This window comes from Miscanthus floridulus, chromosome 14 (assembly GCF_019320115.1).
Source record: "Miscanthus floridulus cultivar M001 chromosome 14, ASM1932011v1, whole genome shotgun sequence".
In the NCBI taxonomy this organism is placed as follows: Eukaryota; Viridiplantae; Streptophyta; class Magnoliopsida; order Poales; family Poaceae; genus Miscanthus; species Miscanthus floridulus.
Genome location: NC_089593.1, coordinates 94,060,040 through 94,083,358, shown reverse-complemented (window position 1 = coordinate 94,083,358; position 23,319 = coordinate 94,060,040). Strand labels below are relative to the sequence as shown.

The 23,319-nt window shown below is 50.0% G+C and overlaps 1 pseudogene; it reads left to right on the top strand.

Annotated features, from left to right (window-relative positions):
- Window positions 1–4,828: 4,828 nt before the first annotated feature.
- LOC136506053 (glycine-rich protein HC1-like) lies at window positions 4,829–5,533 on the top strand (annotated as a pseudogene).
- The last annotated feature ends 17,786 nt before the right edge of the window (window positions 5,534–23,319 follow it).

Sequence of the window (23,319 nt, the reverse complement as noted above, 5' to 3'; positions counted from 1 at the left end):
ATAGTAGAGGATGTCACCAAAGTCCTTGTTGTCAAGGTCCTTCGGAGTTGTTTGATCTAGGTGATGTTGGTGGCATGCACCATCCCAGGGGGTGAAGGCACCGGCAGTCCTGCACCATTTCAAGTAGAGGCTTGCGGTGGATGAGGATGCGTAATGGAGTTGTTTGAACTGGTGATGTTGATGGCATGCACCATCCCAGGGGGGTGAAGGCACCGACAGTCCTGCACCATTTCAAGGAGGGCACGTGCTTGCTTCTTGGTATTGGGTGTATTGGATCTACCTGTTGTAGGTTCTTCTAACACCTACTCCTAGGACAAAGGAATGATATGATTAGGGATAGGGAGGTAGTTGTAGTGAGCTAGGATTTGATTGGGGGGATTTTACGAGAAGCAATGGTGACAACAATGGAGGAAAGTGTAGTTTCCATTTATGAGCGCAATGGGTGCATAGGTGGTGACAACACACAACTCAAGTGAATCTTCCTACACTCATAATTCATGGAATAAATGATTTAGATCTACTAGGTTTCACTGATCAAAATTCCAAAATAAACTAAAAACATATTAGATTAACTCGAGAATGTAATATTTATGTCCATATTTACCAGCTCCAATAGTTATAGAGGGACATAAGGAAGATCGACCTCATAGTGAATGTCAGCGAGCGAGGAGACATCGGTGACGACATATACGAAGTTGTTGGAACGCTGCCCATGTTAGTGTTGGAAGGTCGTCCACCAGTTGGTTGAAGAGGTGGCGAGTGCACCATGGTTGCAATAAGAGCTGTAGTAGTGAGGACTGGATGGTGATAAGATAGTAGTGACAGAGACAACTAGGATTGTGGCAGAGGCGAAGGTGTGCGGCTAAGTCCTAGAGTAGTTCTAAGATGGGGAACTAGGGGCTATATATAGAAATTGTCATGGATACTAACCCTAAATATTGAGATGGAACATGCCCTACTCACATCATTGTTTTTATTAAGTTTGGAATCTATTCCCAAGAAGATGTAAAAAGTCCCATTTACTAGCAAGTGCTCATTTAATTTCTAGGCTAGACCACCCCTACTTGTAACATAAGGATTTTACACTTTTCATGTAAGTTTTTATGAAAATATTTTATAAGAAAATCTTACTAGAGTATCATTATGCATACAATTTATTTGTACTATTGACAACCAGAGGATCAAAGAGTTCATGGCACTTGAGGCAAGTAAGGAGTTCATAGCTCAAGGGTTAAATACCATTACATCTCATGGGATAATGAAATTGGAGAGCATGATGAAGTATTTTTTTGACTCAGCATTGGAAAGAAATACCTTTATGTGCTCCCAAGTGTACAATCAAATGAATGTTAGGTGGCTCCAAATTCCCAGTGCTTACCCATGTCCTTCATAACACCATCTTGATGTATGACTATATTGTACCTTCATTTACAAGAATATGGTAGTGAATTAAAATATTCCAAAATTGCAAACATTTAAACCATGGACCAGGGAGCACAAAGCCAAGGCAAGTAGCGGAAAAGGCATTGTGAGAGAATAGTCTCAAAGAAGGCAAACATGTGCCTATTTAAGAACACAAAGTTTCTCTCAACAACTATGAATGAACATTCTCCCTCATTAGGTACCATATCTCTAAGCGGTGAAAGTTAAGAATTGAGCAATATGGCTCCGATACCGATTGTAAGGACTAAATGACCCCAAGAGGAGGGGTGAATTGGGGCTTTGAAGATTAACTCTATGACCTTATAGAGGACGTCATAGGCGTAGACCTTGTTTGTGGCCTTGGTTGTGCACCTTGCAATTGATGCCACGGATGACGCACACAACGATGTCATACTCGTAGCTGTTATGCAGCGCGAGGTTGCCCTTCATCAACGTCTAGTTGGTGCGGTGCTCGAGGTTGTTGTGTGCACAATGGCCACTGCCACCGTTGTAGTAGAGGATGTCACCCAAGTCCTCATTGTCGAGGTACCCTTGGGAGTAGACGATGCTTGTGGTATGGGGACGCCCTTGCGATGAGGTGGGTGGAGACGTAGCTAATGACGGCCTATAGTTTGGTGTGTAGACTAACGGTCAATAGTTTATTACGGTAGACAAAGGTATTGATAACGAGCATGGCAGGGATGTCACTAACGATACTAACCCCGCGGTAGAGGCACTTGCCAGTGGAGAGCATACCGCTATAGGTGCTGCTATATGCGGAGTTTCTACTGGTGTTGTTGGAGTTGGAGAGCTCCTACAGCTGGTAGGTGTGTGTTGCAGACAAGGATGCAGTAATAGAGTTGCTGGATTGGGGTGATGTTGGTGACACGCACCATCCTAGAGAGGGGGAGCTGACTGTCCCACACCATTTCAGGGAGGGGCATGCTCGCTTCTTGGTGTTGGACGGATTGTATCTGCATACTCCTGGTTCTTCTGATACCTCCTGCTCCTATTGCGGAGATAAAAAAATAATATGATCAGGGATAGGAAGGTAGTTGCGGCAAGCTAGGATTTGATGAGAAATTTCAGGAGAAGCAGTGGTGACGACGATGGTGGAGAGTACGGTCTCCATTTATGAGCATAGTGGGTGGGTAGGTGGAGACAAAACACAACTCAAGTGAATCTTCCCACACTCACAAGTCATGGCATAAATGATTGAGATCTGCTAGGTTTCGCTCACCAAAATTACAAAACTAAAACATATTGGATTAACTTGAGAATTTAGGATTTATGCCCATATTTACCTGCTTTGATAGTTGTAGAGGGACATCAGGAAGATCGACCACATAGTGGATGGTGACAGATGAGGAGGCATTGTGACTATGGGTGCGAAGGCTTTGGTGGTGTTGCCCATGTCATTGGCGAGGAGCCATCCACCACTTGGGAAGAGAGGTGGCAAGGGCACCATGGTGGTTGCATTAAGCAATGGCAGTGGTGATGGGTAGGATGATGATAGGATAGTAGCGACAGAGCCAACTAGGATTGCAATGGAGGTGACGATGTGCCACTGAATCAGGGAATACTTCAAAGAGGAGGAATTAGGGACTATAAAGAAATCGCCATGGATGCTAACCGTAGCTATTGAGATGAATACATATGCCCCCCTCATGTCACTATTTTTATTGGGCTTGGAACATATTCCCAAGAAGATGTAAAGGGCCATATACTAGCAAGTGGTAGTTTAATTTCTAGGCTCTGGATCTGCTCCTATTTGTAACATAAGGATTTTACACACTAAGTTTTCACTACCCAACAAACTTTTTCTACGATGACAAGAAAAGTACAAAAAAACTTTATTAGACATGACTTCTCATGGTGGTTACCGTCAAGGATCAGCCGTCGGGGTCTGACTCTCATGGAAAGTCAATCTTCCATGATGGTTATAAGCGTCGAGGAATAATTTTTGGAACAGTTCTATTCTTTACTGTTAGGGAAACATCCCTATCGGCTACTGCACCGTCAACAAAGGTTTGAACCTTCAATGTTGGTTCTGTCTGAATCGTCAAGAAACATCTTTCTGTGTCGGTTTAAGCCGTCAGTGAGGCTTTGGTCTTTCCTATCGGTACCACCAAACTGTTAGGAAACCTTGATGTCTTCCTCGTCAGCCTAAAACCGTAAGTAAATTATGATGTCCTTTGTCACTCACATATTAATTAATTTAGCCATTAAAATTAATACCACACATAAGAAAAAAAACACACAGACACGGACACACACACACACTACAGAACACGCACACGCACAATATTGACAAAAGGAGGGGGTGAAGTCACTACTCACTTCTCTAGTTGAAAGTAGACCTTAGTGCCCTTACAAGACATGTTGGATTGAAATTAAACAAGGAATTAAAGCAGAGAACTACACTTATATATTTCTAATTATAATGTCAACCTTGAGTTTGTTCAGCCCCGTTCTCGCCGCCTTAGCAGCTTGTTTCTTCGAATTTTGTTTGTGATGGAAGGAAAGGAATAAATGAGCGAGTGTGTTCGACAAATTAAATCAAACCATGCATCTTGTTGCTGCTGCTGCTGCTAGCTGTGGTCGATGGAGTTGACAAGCAAGCAGTCGATCGCCACCGTGCTGCAACAAAGCATGCATTGATCCACGGAAGTCCACAATAATGTGTAAATGGCCGGCCGGCGACAGCTTCCTATTTTTTTTCAGGGTCAGGTAATGGTCACACTCACACTGACACGTCTCGCCTAAAACGATGGACGCGCGCGGAAGAAGAAGAAGAAGAAGAAGAAGAAGAAGAAGAACCTAGCGGCGGTGGCGGGCCGGGTCATGTCATGTCGTTGTCGTGGTCACCTGGAGCAAGACTTGTGTACGTACGAGTAGACTGACGTGAGTGTCGACAAGTTTGCAGGCACACCGTCCGTCACTGGCCTATCCGCCTACGGAGTAGTAGCTGACCATGAGAGCGGCCAGATGGTCGATGGCCCTCTAGCTGTAATCCCCCTGGTGGAGCGAGCGAGCATAGCAGCTAGGCTGCCGCGCGGAGCTGTCCGCAACGTACTGGCGACTCGCATGGCGTGGCATCCATCCGGAATGCATGCATGCCAAGATGATAAGATAAGATAAGATGATTGCAGATTTGCAGTTGCAGCCGGAGAAGGAAGAAGCACCTTCAATTCTCAGTGTCCTGACCACTTTCGGGCGGTTGCATATATGCGATCCCATCCATCCTATTGCATGCGTTGCCAAAAGTAAAAGCCTCCCGTCCCGTCGATTTGGGAATTTGGCCGGCCGGCAGACTAAAAAGTCTCCACTGTGGCACTGCCGGAGAGCTACCCAGCTGACTGACACCTGCTTAGCCACCGCGTCGCCATCTCACTCGCGCAAACTGTCAAGTGTGCATATAACACACACACACACATACACATCGCCGCTCGCTCCGTCCACAGTCTTCGGTTCAGCTTTATCATGGCCAGAGCCATGGCCGCGCATCACCACCACCGCGCCCGCACCCCGCCCCTCCTCCTCGCGATCCTCTTGGCGGCGGCAGCCGCGGCCTCCGTGGCCTCCGCCGCGCGAGACCTCGACTGGCGCCAACCCGCTCCCGGCTGCACGAAACAGCAATCCCGATCCCAACTACTACGGCTACGGCGCCGTCCCGGGCGTCGGCGGCCCGGCGGGCAACGGAGGCGGATTCTACGGTGGGCCGGGATACGGGTCAGGCGTCGTCCCGCCCGGAGGGTTCGGCTTCGGCGGCGGCGGCGGGTACGCGCACGGCGGCGTGGAGGTGCCGACGGTGGTGTGCCAGGACAAGGGCCCCTGCTACGGCAAGAAGGTGGCGTGCCCCAAGAGGTGCTTCTGGTCCTACAGCCGCTCCGGCAACGGCTACGGCGCCGGAGGCGGCGGCGGGTCCTGCACCGTCGACTGCAAGGCCAAGTGCACCGCCACCTGCTGATCGATCGATCGAGTACGCGCCAGGTAGCTGCTCATGGCTCTCCTCGATGCATGCAGCATATATATACAGGACAGTGTGTGTTTGTACTAGAGATCGAGCCCCTTATTGTGTCAGATTAATCTCAGATATGTTTAAGAACTAGTACTACTTGTGACTTAATTACTGCATGTTGTTGGTACCTACAGTACGTATATATACGTATCCTGGTAAATAAGGCGATCATGCATGCATGATCGATGTTGTGTGCGCCGGCGGCCATGCAGTGTGCTTCGATCTATATTATTATATAGTATAAGTTTAATTAACGACTTTTGCAGTGCAATTGAGATGGAATTCATTTCGAGTTGAAGCTTCAGTACATACATCTGGAAGGCTCCCTCCCGGTGTGTACAGCATTGATTCAGTTGAGGACATTCGCGCCAACAAGCTAGCTAGGCTGCCTTTACTTTTCCCGAGGAAACCGGGTTTTCATTTCACATATGAGATGTCACATCCCCTTCTTTTTATCTCTTATTATATGCTGCGCTAGCTTGTTGCACCGGTTGTTATACTGACCATATGGCCCGAGGCCCGTTGGCCCGGCCCACGGCACGATGTTTTGGCCCGGCCTAGGCCCGTGCCTGGGCCTCACTTTCGGCACGTCATGCCGGCCCGGCCCAGCCCGGCCCGACACTTTGCAGGCCCGGAAATAGCTTCACAGTATATATACGCTGAACATAACTGAAACCCTAACTCTCTCCGTCTCCCTCAGGCGCCGCGTCCTCCAACCCTCTGTCTCCATCTCCCTCGGGAGCCGCTCCATCTCTCTCGCTCTCTCTCCCTCCCCCTCAGGCGCAACTCCATCCCTCTAGCTCTCCCTCATCCCGAGCACAACCGAGCGGCCACGGCCACGGCCAGGGCACGCTCCATCCCTCTCCCTCAGGTGGCCACGGCGGCGCAAGAGGCGCGCATGGAGGCTAGGGCCGGCTCGCGGGCATGAAGACCACGATGGCGCAGGGCGGGCTCGCGTGGGTCGTGGGCACGTGGATCCGTGCAGCAGCAGCTCCTACACCTTCCTCGGCAGCGGATCCAGCGCCACCACCTCCATGCCGGCGGCCGCGCGTATCGTCATCAACTCCGGCAGCAGATCAGGCAGGAGCAGCTCCTCCCCCGTGCAAATCCGGCGGGCTCCCTCCTCCCTCCCTCTCCCTCGGTGGATCTGGCGACCCGGTGGAGCTGGCAACCCCGGCGGCGGTCGGCCTCGGGCGGATCCAGCGGACTCCCTCCCCCCTCTGCCTGTGCGGATCTGGCGCATCTGGATCTCGGCGGCGGGCATCTAGATGGGAAACTTTGTGTAGCTTGTTCTAACTTCTATCGTTTTGCAGGCCATAGGCTTCTTGCTCAGCTGCGGTAGCCGCCGTTGAGGGACCGGAGTGCCCGCGATGGCCGATGGCGACGATCCCCCTATGTAGCGCTGCCTGCGACGCTGGGCCAGTCGGGCTGGCACGGCATGGCACGAGGCCTTTTAGGGCCGTGCTTGGGCCGTTAGTGCTGCCCGTGGGCTGGCACGGCACGACCCGATGCACCTGATGGGCCGTGATGGCCCGATGACCTCCGGGCTATGCCGAGCACGGGCCCGTGCCGAGCCAGGCCGGGCGGCCCGAATGGCCATCTATACTGGTTGTAGCGGCAGCAAGTGCACTTGAGGGGAGGCATTAGCTAAACCAGTCTTAATAGAAATTTTATGAGAGTTTTGTGAGCAGCAAACAAAGTAACCAACTTAACAAATATACATGTTGGCATGCCTGGCACCATAAAAGATAAATGATCAATCATTATGAGGTGAAATGAGTTTCATGGGATAAAACTAGTCGTCTACGCTGGGACAATCTGCACTGAAGCGCGTTATGAGTCTGAAAGGATCAAGATGCCCAAGAGGGGGGTGAATTGGGCTAATTATAAATTTCTTTGCAATAATTAAATCCTACGGTTAGCCCAATTAACCCCTTGTGCCTAAAAAGTGTTTCTAATTGTTCTACCACACAAAAGACTTGCAACCTATGTTCCAATCCTACTCTAGCATGGTAATTCTAAGAATGTAAATGACAAGAATTGAATTGCTCAAAGTAAAGAGAGGAGGAAGAACGCGGCGATGTTTTGCCGAGGTATCGGAGAGTCGCCACTCCCCACTAGTCCTCGTTGGAGCACCCGCGCAAGGGTGTAGCTCCCCCTTGATCCGCGCAAGGATCAAGTGCTCTCTACGTGTTGATTCTTCGACACTCCGTCGCGGTGAATCACCCACAACCGCTCACAACTTGAGTTGGGTCATCCACAAGCTCTCCGGATGATCACCAAGCTCCCAATCACCACCAAGCCATCTAGGTGATGGCGATCACCAAGAGTAACAAGCACGAACTCTCACTTGACCATGACAAGCCTATGAGAAGGGTGGATGCACACTTTGCTACACTTGATCTCACTAATGAGGGCTCTCTTTGGGATTCTCAAATCTCAATCACCTCACTAGGACCTTGCTCTTCTTGGCACTCTCAAACGTGTTTCTCAGCTGTTGGAATGAGCAAAAGTACCCCCACACACGAGTGGAGGTGGTATTTATAACATGGGCTGAAAATCGAACCGTTATGTGCCTCTGCGGGGTGACCGGACACTCCGGTCATATTGACCGGACGCGCCGGTAAGTACACCCCGAACTTCAGTGTTTAAAGTGTGACCGGACGCTGACCAACGTCTGGTCAGCACTGACCGGACGCGTACGGTCGTGATTTTCCCTCTCTGAAACCTTACTGGAGTCGACCAGACGCTGGCTCTTAGCGTCCGATCACTTCATCTCTCAGCGTCCGGTCGCGCCAGACGATTTCACCTTGGTCAAATGAACTGACCGGACCCTGAGCCAGCGTCCAGTCACACCGGAGCCAGCGCCTGGTCAGTATTTGACCCTCTATTCACTTCCAACTCTCGATCATATGTGAATGAAGTTTGCTCCATTGGATCTAAGTGCTATTTTGGAGCTACCTAGTGCTAGTTTTAACAAGTGTGCACCACACCTAACTCACTAGACTCACCTAGGTCAAGCTACCCGTCCATACCCCCTTTATAGTATGACCAAAGGAAAAACAAAGTCCTAAACTATTCTAAGTGTCTCTTCAACACCAAACAACACTTAGAACTAGTCCATCCTTAACCTTACCGTCCATCCTTTGAAAACCAAAATGATTTCCATCATAGGGGCATGACCACCTTGATTGCCCAATCGATCTCCATTACCGTGACCTAACTTAATTGCCTCTGCAAAACACACGTTAGTCACAGTAATCATGCATTGTCATTAATCACCAAAACCCAACTAGAGGCCTAGATGCTTTCAATCTCCCCCTTTTTGGTGATTGATGACAATACTACCTCGAGTATGTGAAAGAGATGAGGTTTTTAACATGCTTGGATCATATAAGCTTTTGGCAATAAGAACAAAGGTGTTAGGCAAGCTTATATGACCCAAGCCAACATGATGTACTCAAAAGATATGAAATAAGCATGAGTACAAGTAATAAAGCTCATTTGCATCGGAGTAAAACGCGGAAGCAAAAGCAAATGAGCATAGCACAAGTGATATGACATATAAATAATTCAAAGTAGAGAGCACACATGTCATATATCACGATCACATAGATATCACTATCACATAAATATAGTTTAATGCATAACAAGTAAACACACGACGAATGCATAAGTGTATCACACATAAAAACTCTAAATGTAATAGATAAGCTAATATAATAACTAAGCTCCCCCTAGATATGTCGCTCCCCCTAAGGCTAACATACTCGAACCCTCTCACCCTTTGGCGTCAAACACCAAAACCTAAGGATCGATCGACGGGGCTACAGCGGACAAGCCGGGCGCTGAGGTACTATGAGCGAGCTGGAACCGGGTGCCATCATCATCTGATCCGGAGCTCTGAGCTGTCTGACCCTCTGTAGCTAGAAGCGATGCTATAGCAGTCTGGGTTGGATCAGGGACTAGAGCTGCTGTAGGCTGTGCTGGTATAACTGAAGCAGTTGGCTCTAATGATGCCACTGAGGAAGGGAGCATCTCTGTAGTCCCAGTAATAGGTGCAACTATAGAAGGACCTGGGACATGTAAATACGGTGGAGTAGGCTGCCCTGTCAACTCACTGAAGGAAGCACCAAGGCTCCTAGACACTGTGGTCTCTGGCACAAGCAGCGAGGACATCTCAGCAGTTGTGAAGCCTATCTAAAAAGGTGTGAACTGTGGGGCTAGCACTAGCGAAGCAAAATACTGGGACACCTGCTCTATAGGAGAAGCAAATTGTGCTGGTGGCTATCCCTGACTCTGAAGCCCACTAGGCTATAACGCTGGAGTCATAGAAGTAGTGGCAGTCTGACCAAGCTAGGGCGAAGGCTGTGGCGGTGGAGCCTCAATAGCTGTCACAACATGCTGCATAAATCCAAGAAGCTACTGCTGCATGAGGATCTGCTACTGCTACTATAGAGCCTATGTCTGCTGCTGAATAGCTAGCTGCTATCTCTAAAACTCGTCCTGCCGAGTTTGGAACTGTGCGAAAGTAGCAGCTGTCTCCTGAGCCTGGCGTGCCTGGTCCTGCCTCATCCGCTCAAGTATATCAAGGAGAGCGGGGTCTATCTGTGGGGTAGGTGGTGCTAAACTGGAGCTATCGGCCTCATGGTCATGTCGTCGTGGAGGCATCTGAGGAATGGGCTGATAGTCATCATCAGAACTATCATTGGGGTCGCTCATGACTATCCCCTCCTGCTGAGCAAGCTCCTCCTCCTCTGTAGCTGCAATACCCCTAATAATATCATCCTGCTGGGCTACAGACTCTGGCACATCGGGACGATGGTGCGGCTGGCTAGGTGCCTGTGGTGTGCTATGATGGATCATCTGAGTCATGTTGTATGCAGGGAATTTCATCATAGCACCACTGTACTCAGCAAGCATCTCTGGTGGCCTCACAGTAACTGCCCTATGAATAAGAAAAGTGATCCAGTGGGTATATGGTAGCTGCCTACGACCTCTAAAGCCCTCTGCAATAGTGTCCTCCATCTCTGATAGAAGGAGATCCTAGATGTCAAAAACTGTCTACTGCATCAGAGAGTTGATAAGCCACAACTGTATGCGAGTCAAGCCCTCGCGATACCCCATCCTCAGAAGCAATGTCCTCCTCATGACAGCCTCAAGCACGCAAACAGTAGGAGTAAGATTACTGGGGTTCCTCCTCGACCCTTCGCCAAAAGGCTCTGTGAAACAGTGACGAACCAAGTCCATAGGGGGCACCAAAAGGCTCTGTGAAACAGTGATGAAACAACTGCCAACTGTCACTTCTGAGGCTTGGCCTCGATCCATACTCGCGAGCTTGGCCCCGAGTTGACTGACAACTGCAAACACGATCTCAACGGCACCAACTCACTGCACGATAGAATAGATATGATATACAAATAATTTTAATTATGCATCTAGAGATATGAAACCCTATGAAAGCAAGCAATTAGGTATGAAATTGAAATGTGGGCTTGCTACCTGACGAACCGGTGACCCGAGAAGAGAAGAGACGTGACACGCGGGGAACCACCGAATCGGCTAGGGTTAGGGTTCCGGATCGACAAAGATCGGCGACCGAGCAATGCAATGAGAGCACTCAAGCTTGGCTGCAGCGAGGGTGGAGCTAGGGCACGAGCTCGTCGGTGCTGGAACAGGGGCTCGGCGGCGCTGGTGCTCGGGCAGGGCACGACAGGTCGGAAGCGTGGGCGGCGCAGACAGGGCACGGTGGCGCGTGGAGGCACAGGAGCTGCGCGAGCATGGCCACAGGATGTGCGGAGGTGCGGTGGCTCGGCGATGCTGTGGCTCGGGCATAGGAGCACGGGAAGCGGTGGTGCTAGGGCACGGGAGCAGGCGCGGTCGCGATGATGGCAGATGCGATTGAGGATCGAACGTCGCGATTAAATAGTGGCCCCCAGCGAGTCAAAAAAGGAAACGGAGAAAATAAACTGAGTCCCGCACATTTCCAGAGAGGTCCAAATACTCTAGAATCGTGACTAGACGCGTTCGGTGGACACCGACCGGACGCAGCCAGAGTCCGGTCACCTTGCCCTGACGCCTTCTTGCTCGACCAGACGCTGAAGCTCCATCTGACCGAACACTGGGAAAACACTGTTTCAGCGTCCGGTCACTCCTTCTCGGTAGTTGTTCACCTCCTGTGAACTGACCGGACGTTGGACATCAGAGTCCGGTGCAGCGTCCGGTCACTCTTTCTTCAGCAAATCTTCAAAGTCCTTCGTGCTGTCTGTTCCCAATTAAGTCCCAACTCAAATAAGATCTAAATAAACACCAATTGGGACTGATGTGAGTGACCTCTCTCAAACCCTCATGTTTTTCAAAAATATTTTGCCTTAGGCTATAATTCTTTTTAAGAAAATAGGCAATAAGAGGGCAATTGAAGACAAACAACAAACAACAATCATGCATATGCAATGCAATACAATACTTGAAAGTAAATCTAGTCACTTGTCAAGTTTGATCCAAGGTTAAGCTTCTTCACACGCTTTTTGGCGGTTATCTTAACCATGTTAGACAAGCCCTATATGCATTACCAAGGATTAAACATGTTGTATGTTACAATGCAATGCAATGCAAGGGACAACACAAGCTCATCTTTTAGTAAAGTTGCTAAAATCAAGAACATTGAGCTCATTCCGCAATCTACAGAATGTTGCCTCATCTAGCGGTTTAGTGAAGATATCCGCCAATTCATCATTGGTCCTTACACCTTCTAATGATATATCATTCTTTACGACGTGATCTCTAAGAAAGTGATGGCGGATATCTATGTGCTTGGTGCGAGAGTGTTGAACCGGATTATTTGCAAGTTTTACCGCACTTTCATTGTCGCACAAAAGAGGTACTTTTTCTAGAACTACACCATAGTCTAGCAAAGTTTGTTTCATATAAAGTATTTGTGCACAACAAGCACTGGCGGCAATGTATTCCGCTTCGGCGGTGGACAAGGCCACACTATTTTATTTCTTGGAGGACCAAGACACAAGTGATCTACCAAGCAAATGGCACCCTTCGGATGTGCTTTTTCTATCTACTTTGTATCCGGCATAATCCTAATCGGAATAGCCAATTAATTCAAATCTAGCTCCTTTGGGATACCAAAGGCCAATGCTTGGTGTGTGCTTAAGATACCTAAGGATTCTTTTTATGACAATTAAATGAGTTTCCTTAGGATTAGCTTGAAATCTAGCACACATACACACACTAAACATGATATCAGGCCTAGATGCGGTTAAATATAACAAGCTACCAATCATAGAGTGGTAGAGAGTTTAATCAACCTTGTTACCTCCCTCATCTAGGTCGAGATGTCTATTAGTTGGCATTGGTGTCTTGATTGGCTTACATTCATCCATCTTGAATCTCTTGAGAAGATCATTTGTATATTTCTCTTGAGAGATGAAAATCCCTTCTCTCATTTGCTTGACTTGAAAACCAAGAAAGAATGTAAGCTCTCCAATCATTGACATCTCGAACTCCTTCGACATCAATTCACCAAATTCTTTGCAAGAATCTTCATTTGATGATCCAAAGATGATATCATCAACATACACTTGACAAATGAAGATATGCCCATCAAGCTTCTTGGTGAATAGTGTGGTGTCGACCTTCCCAATAGTGAAGCCCTTCTTAATTAGGAAGTCCCGAAGGCGCTCATACCAAGCTCTTGGGGCTTACTTAAGCCCATATAATGCATTGGACAACCTATAAACATAATTAGGATATCTAGGGTCTTCAAACCCGGGAGGTTGATCAACATAGACTAGTTCATTAATAAAGCCATTTAAAATGCACTTTTCACATCCATTTGATATAGTTTCATATCATGATGAGATGCATATGCAAGGAGGATATGAATGACTTCTAGTCTTGCAACCGGTGCAAAGGTCTCTCCAAAATCCAAACCTTCAACTTGAGAGAACCCCTTTGCTACTAGTCTTGCCTTGTTCCTCACAACTATGCCTTGATCATCTTGCTTGTTTCGGAACACCCACTTTGTTCCAATGACTCTTCCACCTTTAGGTCGCTCTTCAAGAGTCCACACTTCATTGCGGGTGAAGTTGTTCAACTCTTCATGTATGTTATTTATCCAATCCGGATCTTGAAGAGCTTCTTTAACCTTAGTAGGCTCAAAGCAAGAGACAAAAGAGTGATGAGCAATAAATGAAGCAAGTTTTATGAACGAGTCATTACACCCTTTGATGGACTTCCTGTGATGAGATCTTATGGATGATCTTATAGTAGAGGTATATTTCTTCTATTGACCACTTGAGGAGGAGGTTGTGGAGCATCAACATCTTGTGCTTGTACCACCATTTGCTCATGGGAGACATGAGTGTCTTCATTTTCTACTCTCTCATATTTTTCACCATCTTGTGGCACATTTGATGAAGAGGGTGGATCAATCACTTGTACATCATCTTCATCATCTTTAGGCGTGATGTCTCCAACCAGAATGTTCTTCATAGCCTCCCTTAATCGTTCATCACCTACATCATCAAGATTCTCATGTGCTCCTTGGGAGCTGTTAGATTCATCAAATTCCACATCATATGTTTCTTCAACCAAGCTGGTGGCATGATTAAATACTCTATATGCTTTGGACTTTAATGAGTAACCAACAAGAAAACCAATATCACAATGTCTTTGAAACTTCCCTAGGTGTTGCCGCTTCTTGTAGATGTAGTATTTGTAATCAAACACCCTAAAGAAGGAGACGTCCGGCTTTTTTTCCATTGAGCAACTCATAAGGTGTCTTGCCAAGGAACTTTTGAAGAAATAGGCGGTTGGATGCATAGCATGTGGTGTTGATTGCTTCTGCCCATAGAGCTTCGGGGGTGTTGTACTCATCAAGTATTGTTCTTGCAACAGTGATCAATGTCCGGTTCTTCCTCTCAACTACACCATTTTGTTGAGGACTATATGTTGCAGAGACCTCATGTTTGATTTCAACTTCATCACAATAGGCTTCTATGTTTGTGTTGTCAAATTCTTTCCCGTTGTCACTTCTAATCTTTTTGAGCTTCACTTCAAATTCATTTTGTGCTCTCTTGGCAAACTTCTTGAAGCAAGATGCAACTTCGGATTTGTCATGAAGGAAGAATACCCATGTATACCTTGAATAGTCATCAATAATCACAAGACAATAAAGATTTCCTCCCAAACTCTTATATATTGTTGGTCCAAATAATGAAAACTTTGGTTGGATGAGTATTTGCAACTTGCTTGCCGGCTTGACATGCACTACAAAGCTTGTCCTTCTCAAACTTTACATCCTTCAACCCTCTCACCAAATCATTCTTCATTAGCTTCTTGAGTGAGCTCATCCCAACATGAGCTAGTCATCTATGCCATAGCCACCCAAGTGTTATTTTGGTGAATAGGCAAGTCTTCAAGTTAGCATCTTTGGAGGTGAAGTCCACTAGATATAGGTTGTTGTATCTAAATCCTTTGAATATCACTTGATCATCATCCTTCTTAGAAACAACAACTTCCTTCTCGGTAAATAAGCATTGGAAGCTAAGATCACATAATTGTCCAATGGATAGCAAGTTGAAGCTCAATGAAGCAACATATAGCATATTTGAAATTGAATGATCATTTGATATTGCCACTTTGCCCAATCCTTTAACCTTGCTCTTTGAATTATCTCCAAATGTGATTCTTTCTTGTCCATCTACTTCTTCATCTAGTGAGGTGAACATACGAGGATCACCGGTCATATGTTGTGTGCAACCACTATCAATAACCCAATAACTTCCACGGGTCTTGTAGTTCACCTACACACAAGAGATCAAGCTTTAAGAACCCAAACTTGTTGAGGGCCCTTCACCTTCTCAACAAGTGACTTTGCAACCTAAATTTTCTTAGACCTATTCTTGTTGGGAGGTCCTAAGAACATGACTTTCATTTTCCCACTAAAATCCTTTCTAAGCATGTAGTGAGCATTGAAGGCAAAAGGTCTAGTATGCTTGGGCAAGGGTTGTGGTGGTGGAGTTTGACACTCATGAGCAAAGTGGACTTCTTGTCTACACTCAAAGCATCTCTTTGGCTTTGGCTTTTGTTCTTGTTGAGCTTGAGCCTTCTTCTCTTTGTTTGCCATGTACCAAATGCCACTTCTATCCATCTTCATGACGGTGTTCATAAGTAACTCACTTTGAAGATGCTTGCCTCTAGTGAACTTGCTCAATCCAATTTTGAGATGCTCTTTCTCCAACTTGAGCTTCTTGTTTTCTTCCTTGAGAGAATCATGGTTCTTCTCTTCCTTGAGCTTCTTGTTTTCTTCTTTGAGCTTCTCATTCTCAAGAATCAAATCACCATCATGATCAAGAGTTTCTAGCACAATGGTGTTGTGGCTTTTGATTTCTTCAAGATCTTTCTTGAGCTTTGCATTGTCATTCTTGAGCTTGACAAACTCATCATAATCATCGGCATCAACCACTTGCTTGCCCTTGCTACTAGAACTTTGCTCAATGCTTTCAATGATCAAATCATCACATGATGTGGCTATATCAATCTTAACAACATTGTTAGTAGCATCATGTGGCTCATTGGATAAATATTCTTGAGCAATAACAAGATTATCATGATTAATCTTGAGAGCAGTATATTCATCTTTTAGCATATTATGGCTAGTGATGAGCTCCTTATGCATCCTCTCAAGTTTATCATGTTTATCTTTAAGCTCTTTCTTAGAAGATTTGAGCTCCTTGAGTTTGGATGACATAGCTTCATTTACTTCTCTAAGCTCAACACTAGCCTTTTTGGCTATATCACATTTAGCTAAAAGGGAATCATTTTTAGCCTCTAGCTTTTCATTCTTAGCTCTAGTCTTTATAATGATCTTAGTGTATTGTTTGAGCAATCTAGCAAGATCATCATAAGAAGGTGACTCATATTCATCATCATCACTATCGCTATCATCATTACTAGCATGTTCATCACCACTACTATCATCATCATTTGTTACCTTGCGTTCACCCTTGGCCATAAGGCATAGGTGTGTAGAGGATGATGGCAGTGGTGGCGGTGAAGATTATGAAGAGTCAATAACAATAGCGGCCACCTTCTCGTCGTCACTATCATTATCGGATGATCTACTAGATGAATAAATGTCCGTGAGCCAATCACCGACGATGTAAGCCTTTCCACTCTTCTTCTTCTTGTGGAAGTCATTCTTCTTGCCATCTCTCTTCTTGTATAGATTGTTCTTTTTCTTCTCATCTTCATCTTCATTGCTTGAGTCATCTTTCTTGCCCTTGTTCTTGTTCTTGAACTTGTCTTTCTTGGGCTTGGTGCATTGGTGTGCTAGATGACCAAGTTCTCCACAATTGTAGCAATCCATCTTGGAGATTGGCTTCCTTCTAGAGCTTGTGAAGAACTTCTTCTTCTTGCCATCGAACTTGATGCCACTCTTGTTGAGCTTCTTTAGCATCTTGGTGGTTTTCTTCACCATGAGGGCAAGGCTTGCATCATCAAATTCATCATCACTTGAGCTCTCATACTCAAGCCTTGCCTTGCCCTTTTCTTGGCTAGCTTTGAATGCTAAATCTTTTTCTTTCTTCTTTGTAGAGGATGAGCCATCTTGAGGTGTGATGTGCATGTACATCTCATGAGCATTGATCTTTCCCAAGATTTGTGTTGGTGTAGCGGTGGAAAGATCACCTTGATGTAGCACGGTCATAATATGCCCATATTTGTCAATGAGGAGGACACTCAAGATCTTTCTTACAATATCAGATGGTTGCATTTGAGTGAGTCCAAGCCCATTGACTTTCTCTACAAGAACATTCAAACGTGAATATATTTCATTAGCACATTCTTTGGGAAGCATTTCAAAAGAGTTAAGCTTTTTCATGACAAGATGATAGCGTTCCTCACGCTCACTCTTTGTTCCCTCATGGAGCGCACAAACGTCTGACCATAGTGCATGGGCGTCTTTGTGGTTCCTCACCCGGTTGAACACATCTTTACAAAGGCCTCTAAATATGGTGTTTCTAGCCTTTGCATTCCATTTTTCGTAGTTCAACTCATCGCCTTGTGGGTGTGCGGCATCCCGAGGTTTTGGGAAACCTTGTGAGGCAGCTCTAAGTATTCCAACATCTAGAGCTTCTAGATACGCCTCCATACGGATTTTCCAATATGAAAAATCATCCCTCTTGAAGATAGGAGGAGGTCCATCCCCGTGAGACATCTTTCACTAGGCGGTTAAGCCTAAATACGTGAGCACGAGGCTCTAATACCAATTGAAAGGATCAAGATGCCCAAGAGGGGGGTTGAATTGGGCTAATTCTAAATTTCTTTGCAATAATTATGTCGGTGTTTCGGACCGGAGGGTCCTCAACCGACTAGTGAATTTGTTCTGCGTGCTCCCAATTCCGGATGGTGATGTAAAGAGACACAAGGTTTATACTGGTTCAGGCAATCGGTGCCCTACGTCCAGTCTGAGAGATCGAACTTGTATTCCTTGCACCGAAGTGCTCATAGTAGGGGGTTAGAAGCTAAGGGAGAGAGGGAACTAGTCCCAGGTCTCGGTAGGGTGTCGTGTAGACCGTCTGAGACGTTGCTCTCAAGCGGCTGGAATGTGTGCGTGTGTGTTTTTCGGTCCCCCCCTAAGTGGCCCTAGTCCTCTCCTTTTATAGTTGAAGGGAGGGCAGGGACAGTACATGTATTACTGTGCGGCATCGTGCCAACAGGGGTGGCATGTCCGAACCCTGTGGCCTGTTCCTGTGGCGGCGTGGCCATCGGAGTAGTCCGTCCTAGGAGTAAAGGGGCGGCGTGGTCGTCACATCAGGTCCTGTGCGTTGTGGGAGCCTAGGGAGTGTCTCGGAGCAGACGTGGCGGCAAACATGCAAGCCACGGTGGATAGATTGTGCGCGAGGCTGAGGCCTGGTCGGTGCCGAGGCTTGTACTGCGGTGGGGGGTCTCGGCAGGCACGAACCCCGAGACTGCCGAGGCCCTGGTGTACAGTGCCGAGGCCTCGAGCGGGCGGCGGGTCATGGGCATAGTGGTAGGACACAGTGGCCGGTAACCCCCATCATACCCTGTCCCAGGCGCTGATCGTGGGCATAGTGTTGGGACATAGTGGCCAGTAATCCCCGCCATGCCCTGTCCTGGTCGGTATGGCGTTGATGCGACTTCGGGTCGCGTCGGCCATTCTGTGACGTTGAGCTGTTGTCCGGCTGAGATTGCAGGAGTGGTTGAAAGTATTAATGAGACATGACGTGCTGTCGGGAGGGTCGGCCGAGGCGGGGGGCGAGGGACCGCGGACGAGCCAGCCTCGAGCGATACGGAGAATGCTCCTTGCCGAGGCCTCGCGCGAGAGGCCTCGTGCGATACGGAGAACGCGGCCTCGCGCGAGACGGAGATTAGGCTCCTTGCCGAGGCCTCACGCGGAAGGCCTCGCGCGATACGGAGAACGCGCCCTCACGCGAGATGGAGATTAGGCTCCTTGCCGAGGCCTCGCGCGGAAGGCCTTGCGCGATACGGAGAACACGCCTCCTGCCGAGACCTTCTGTGGAGAGCCTCGGGCGAGGCGGAGACGGCGTTCCCTGCTGAGGCCTTCCCTGGGGAGCCTTGCCAGGATGCCGAGACCTCCTTCTCGGGGCTCGAGGCGAGGAGGAGGAGGACCCAGTGGGCCTGATCGTGATGGGGAGGGGCCCACGACTTACCTTTTTGCTTTTATTATTTTTTAGATGAGACTTGGGCAACCCATTTGATGTTTTGCTTGGGGTACCCCATTCTAAGGTACCCGATAGTAGCCCCCGAGCCTCGGGGGGAGTGCGTGCACTCCCCCTGAGGGTTTGCCGAGGCTGGGTCCATACCTGCTCCGTAGGAATTGGGGTTTGTTTTTTTTTTAGGTTCTAGTGGGTGCGCGTGAGCACACCCGCCGGGTGTAGCCCCCGAGCCCCTAGGGGAGTGGAGTTACTCCTCTAGGGGCTTTCTTCATTTCCATGTCTGAACGAGTAGTTCTTATTGCATTTGCCAAGCCCCCAAGCGCAAGTTCGGGTTGCGGGGGTCTCGGCGAGGCTGCAGGGAAAAAGGCCTCTAGCCTATGCGCGGAGCGAGAGGATCGTCAGGGGTCCCCTGACTTTGGGTATGATCCTCACGCTTCCTTTCACTCGGAAGGAGGGGTGGAATGTGCCAGGCTACCCTCAATGGGCACGAGCGTGGACACTTCCGGTGAGCTGTTAGCGGGTAGTCCGAGTGGAGGCCCGAGCCCCGTTCGCTGGGGGCGGCTAGTGGTCCAGGGACGCACTCCAAGAGTACCGAGGGGTTTCTCTAGTGGGTGCCAAGGCCATTCACGGGCCTTGGTGGCTCGGTGCCTCCCTACGGTGGGATCCCATTCGGATACTTCCCCGCCGGTCTCGGACATGACTTAGGACGCCCCGAGCGACCGTTCGCTCGGGTCTGGGCCATTCGTAGGCTCGCCCCGATGTCGTCCCTGACTCTGTTGCCCTAGGGCGGCTGTCGAAACCTTTTGGAGGCCTAGCCTTCGAACCCCTGGACCATAACGGGCTCGGCGCCCTTTTATCGTGTTTGTAGTGAAACTTCTAGCGCGGTTTTGGACTGTTCGTCTTTGTCTTGGGTGTTCTGGCCCTTTCACCTAGTCTTCACGTGTCCTTTTCATTCGAACGGAGGGTTAGTTTGCCGAGCCCATTCTGGTCTCGGCGAGGTTGCAGGAAGAGCCCCTAGCCTCTGCGTGAGAGGGCCGTCGGGAGTTCTCCTGACTTTTTATACGCCCCTCACGCATGAGGGTTTGTTTGCCGAGGCCTCTTTGGGCGCGAGCCCGGGTCGTGAGGTCTCGGCATATTTGCAGGAGGAGCCCCCTAGCCTCTGCATAGGGCGAGAAGGCCGTCGGGGGTTCCCCTGACTTTTTATGCGACCCTCGCGCTTCCTTTTTGCTCGGAAGGAGGGGTGGAATGTGCCTCGCTACCCTCGATGGGCACGAGCGGTGGCACTTCTGGTGAGCTGTTATCGGGTAGTCTGAGTGGAGGTCCGAACCCCGTTCGTTAGGGGACGGCTAGCGGTCCAGAGACACACTCCAAGAGTACCAGCGGATTTCTCTAGTGGGTGCCGAGGCCGTTCGTTGGGCCTCGGTGGCTCGGTGCCTCCCTACGGTGGGATCCCATTCGGATACTTTCCTACTGGTCTCGGACATGACTTTGGGCGTCCCAAGCATTTCGCTTGTTTGGGTCTCAGCCTCATACAGGCTCGCCCGCAGTTGCCCCTGACTCTGTTATCCTGGGGCGGCTGTCGAAACCCTTTGGGGTCCAGCCTTTGAACCCCTGGATCATAATAGGCTCAGAGCCCGGTTCCTTCCTGTGAAAGGAACAGGCCGCGGGAAATATCTTCCCTATCGGCTCGGCCGCGGGGGGGCACGCCTTTTGAGGCAGTTTCATGGGGAGGCGAAACGACGCCTGCTGCCGTAGTGGCCGAGCGCGACGTGATGGACGGGATGTAACTGTCCTCGCATTTAATGCGGGAGACGTGGGCGCGTGGGCCGCCAAAATCGGCTCGTGGTTAAGCACGCTGAACGGGGAAAACCTCCCCGATTTCATCGCCCGTTCGTTTCACCTCCCCCCTGCATAAATACCCGAAGAGTCTCGCCCCTCCCTATCTTACCTTGCCTGCCACCTCCATCGAGCCGTCGCCAGAGCCGTGGGTGCCGGGAAGAAGAGGAGAGAAGAGCGAGCCTAGGGGGAAAGCGAGAAGAAAGCGAGAGCATGGAGGGAGAGAGAAAAACTCACCGCCGCGCCTAATTCCTCCATCGCATCCATGGCCGGCAACGTCGTTGTTGTCGAGGCGGATCCTTGGGATCCGTCAGATGTCACTGAGGAGATGCTCCAGTCGCTTGTCGACGGTGGACTCCTCCGCCCGGTGACAGACTCTAGTAGGCCGGAGTGGATTGCTCCGTACGGCGAGCTAGAGCTAAGGCCCCGCGACGGCTACGTCATGAGCTTCGTCTCCTTCCACGAGCGCGGCCTCGGTGTTCCGGCGAGCCGGTTCTTGCGGGCGCTCACGCATTACTACGGCATGGAGCTCCACAATTTTAATCCTAACTCCATCGCTCAGGCGGCTATCTTTATTGCCGTCTGCGAGGGGTATTTGGGGATCGCTCCCCATTGGGATTTGTGGCTCCAACTGTTCTGGGCGGGGCATACTACCAAGCCGACGGGCACGTCGGGCAAGAGGAAGGCATCGAGGGCCGGAGGCTGCACCCTCCAAGTGCGTTAGGACCGCCTGCATCTCTACATCCCGGCCCAACTCGCATCCTCCAACCGCCGGTGGTACACAAGTTGGTTTTACCTCCGCAACGACGATGGAGGACTTCCCCCTTATACCGGGCGGATTGTGGGGAGTTGCCTGGAGAAATGGAAGTGGGGCGTCCCGAAGGTCGACCAGCCCAAGCTGGAGCCGCTCCTGGAGGGGCTGGCGAGGCTGTGGAACCATGGCCTCACCATCGCTGTGGTCGTGGCCGCCTTCCACCGTCGGAGGGTGCTGCCGCTGATGGCTCGGTGGCGGCGGCTGTTCGAGATGAGGCCGGGTGAGCCCATCAAGGGCACCCGGATGTCTTCCTCCACCCTCTCCGATGAGGAAATTCACCGTCGGGTGGGGGAGACGGTAGATGTGAAGTTGAGGGGTGGCAACCTGACCCCCTTCGTGATGTGTCCGTCGCGGGGGTTCCTTTCGCTGGTAAGTCGAGCGCCGCTGTAGCCTCTGAACCTCCTCGATCTCCCTTTATCCTTTGTTTCCTTATGCGCGTTTGTCGTTTCTTCAGGGGATGAGGGACGTGCGCTCCTCCCCGCCGCTCGTTCCCGAGGATGCGGGGCAGCGGGCGATCAACCGCGCTCACGCCGACGCGCAGAAGAAGTGGAAGGATGCTAAGGCGGTGAAGCGCACGAAGCATATCCTTGCGCGCGAGGCGTTGGATAAGCGCCGCCGTCAGCAACGGAAGGATGGTCTCCCATTGGAGGAATCCCCATCGACGTCGTTGTCGACGGAGGCCTCGGACGGGAATGACAAGGGCGAGGGGGGGCGGGGCCCCCTAGACCACCTTCCAGACATCGAGGAGGTGGCGCCCGAGGCGTCGGTAAGCAGCCCGGCACCCCCGGGAAGGGGAGAGGAAGCGGACCCGGGGCCGGCGGTGGCCCCCTCCGGGGCCGAGGCCAACATGCCCAAGGCGTGGGTGTTAGGCAAACGCACCATTAGCCCTGTGAGCTCGGCGGTCGTGGCGGAGCCGGTGGCGGTGGAGGCGGCGACACCGGCCCCGCCGAGGGTCGAAGGGGCGCCGGGGTCCGCCGAGGACCGACCGGCGCTAATGGATATGGATGCGACGCCACTGCCGCTGCCTCCGCTGTTGCAGAGGAGGTTTGCTGTGGCGAAGCTGGGGCTGCCCCGTTCAAAGTAAGTGTGTTTTTGGCAGGGTTATGGTGTCTTCCATTCGCTTTTTTGGTCTCGTGCTGACCCTGTAGGTTGATTTTCTTTAGTCAGAAGCGGCCTGTGGACGACCTCCCCTTGGTGCCCCTTAAAGCGCTTAAGGCGAGCCCTGGCTCCTCTGCCCACTGGGTGGCGGAGGCACAAGCCGCCATCCAGCGCGGCGTGGTGTCGGCGAGGGTCGACCCACAGGAACCAGCTGCCCTGGGAAGGGTTGCCGAGGCAGCCCCTAAACGGTCGGATGGGGCCATCGTGCCCTCTATTGCCGAGGCTCCCGGGGCCTCTGGGGCTAAGGCGATGGGGGCTCCGGCGCCCATGACCGCCGAGACCGCAGTGTCCGCGGCCGGCGCTTCTGCATCTACCGAGGCCATAATGACGGAGGCCAAAGCCCCCGAGACCAC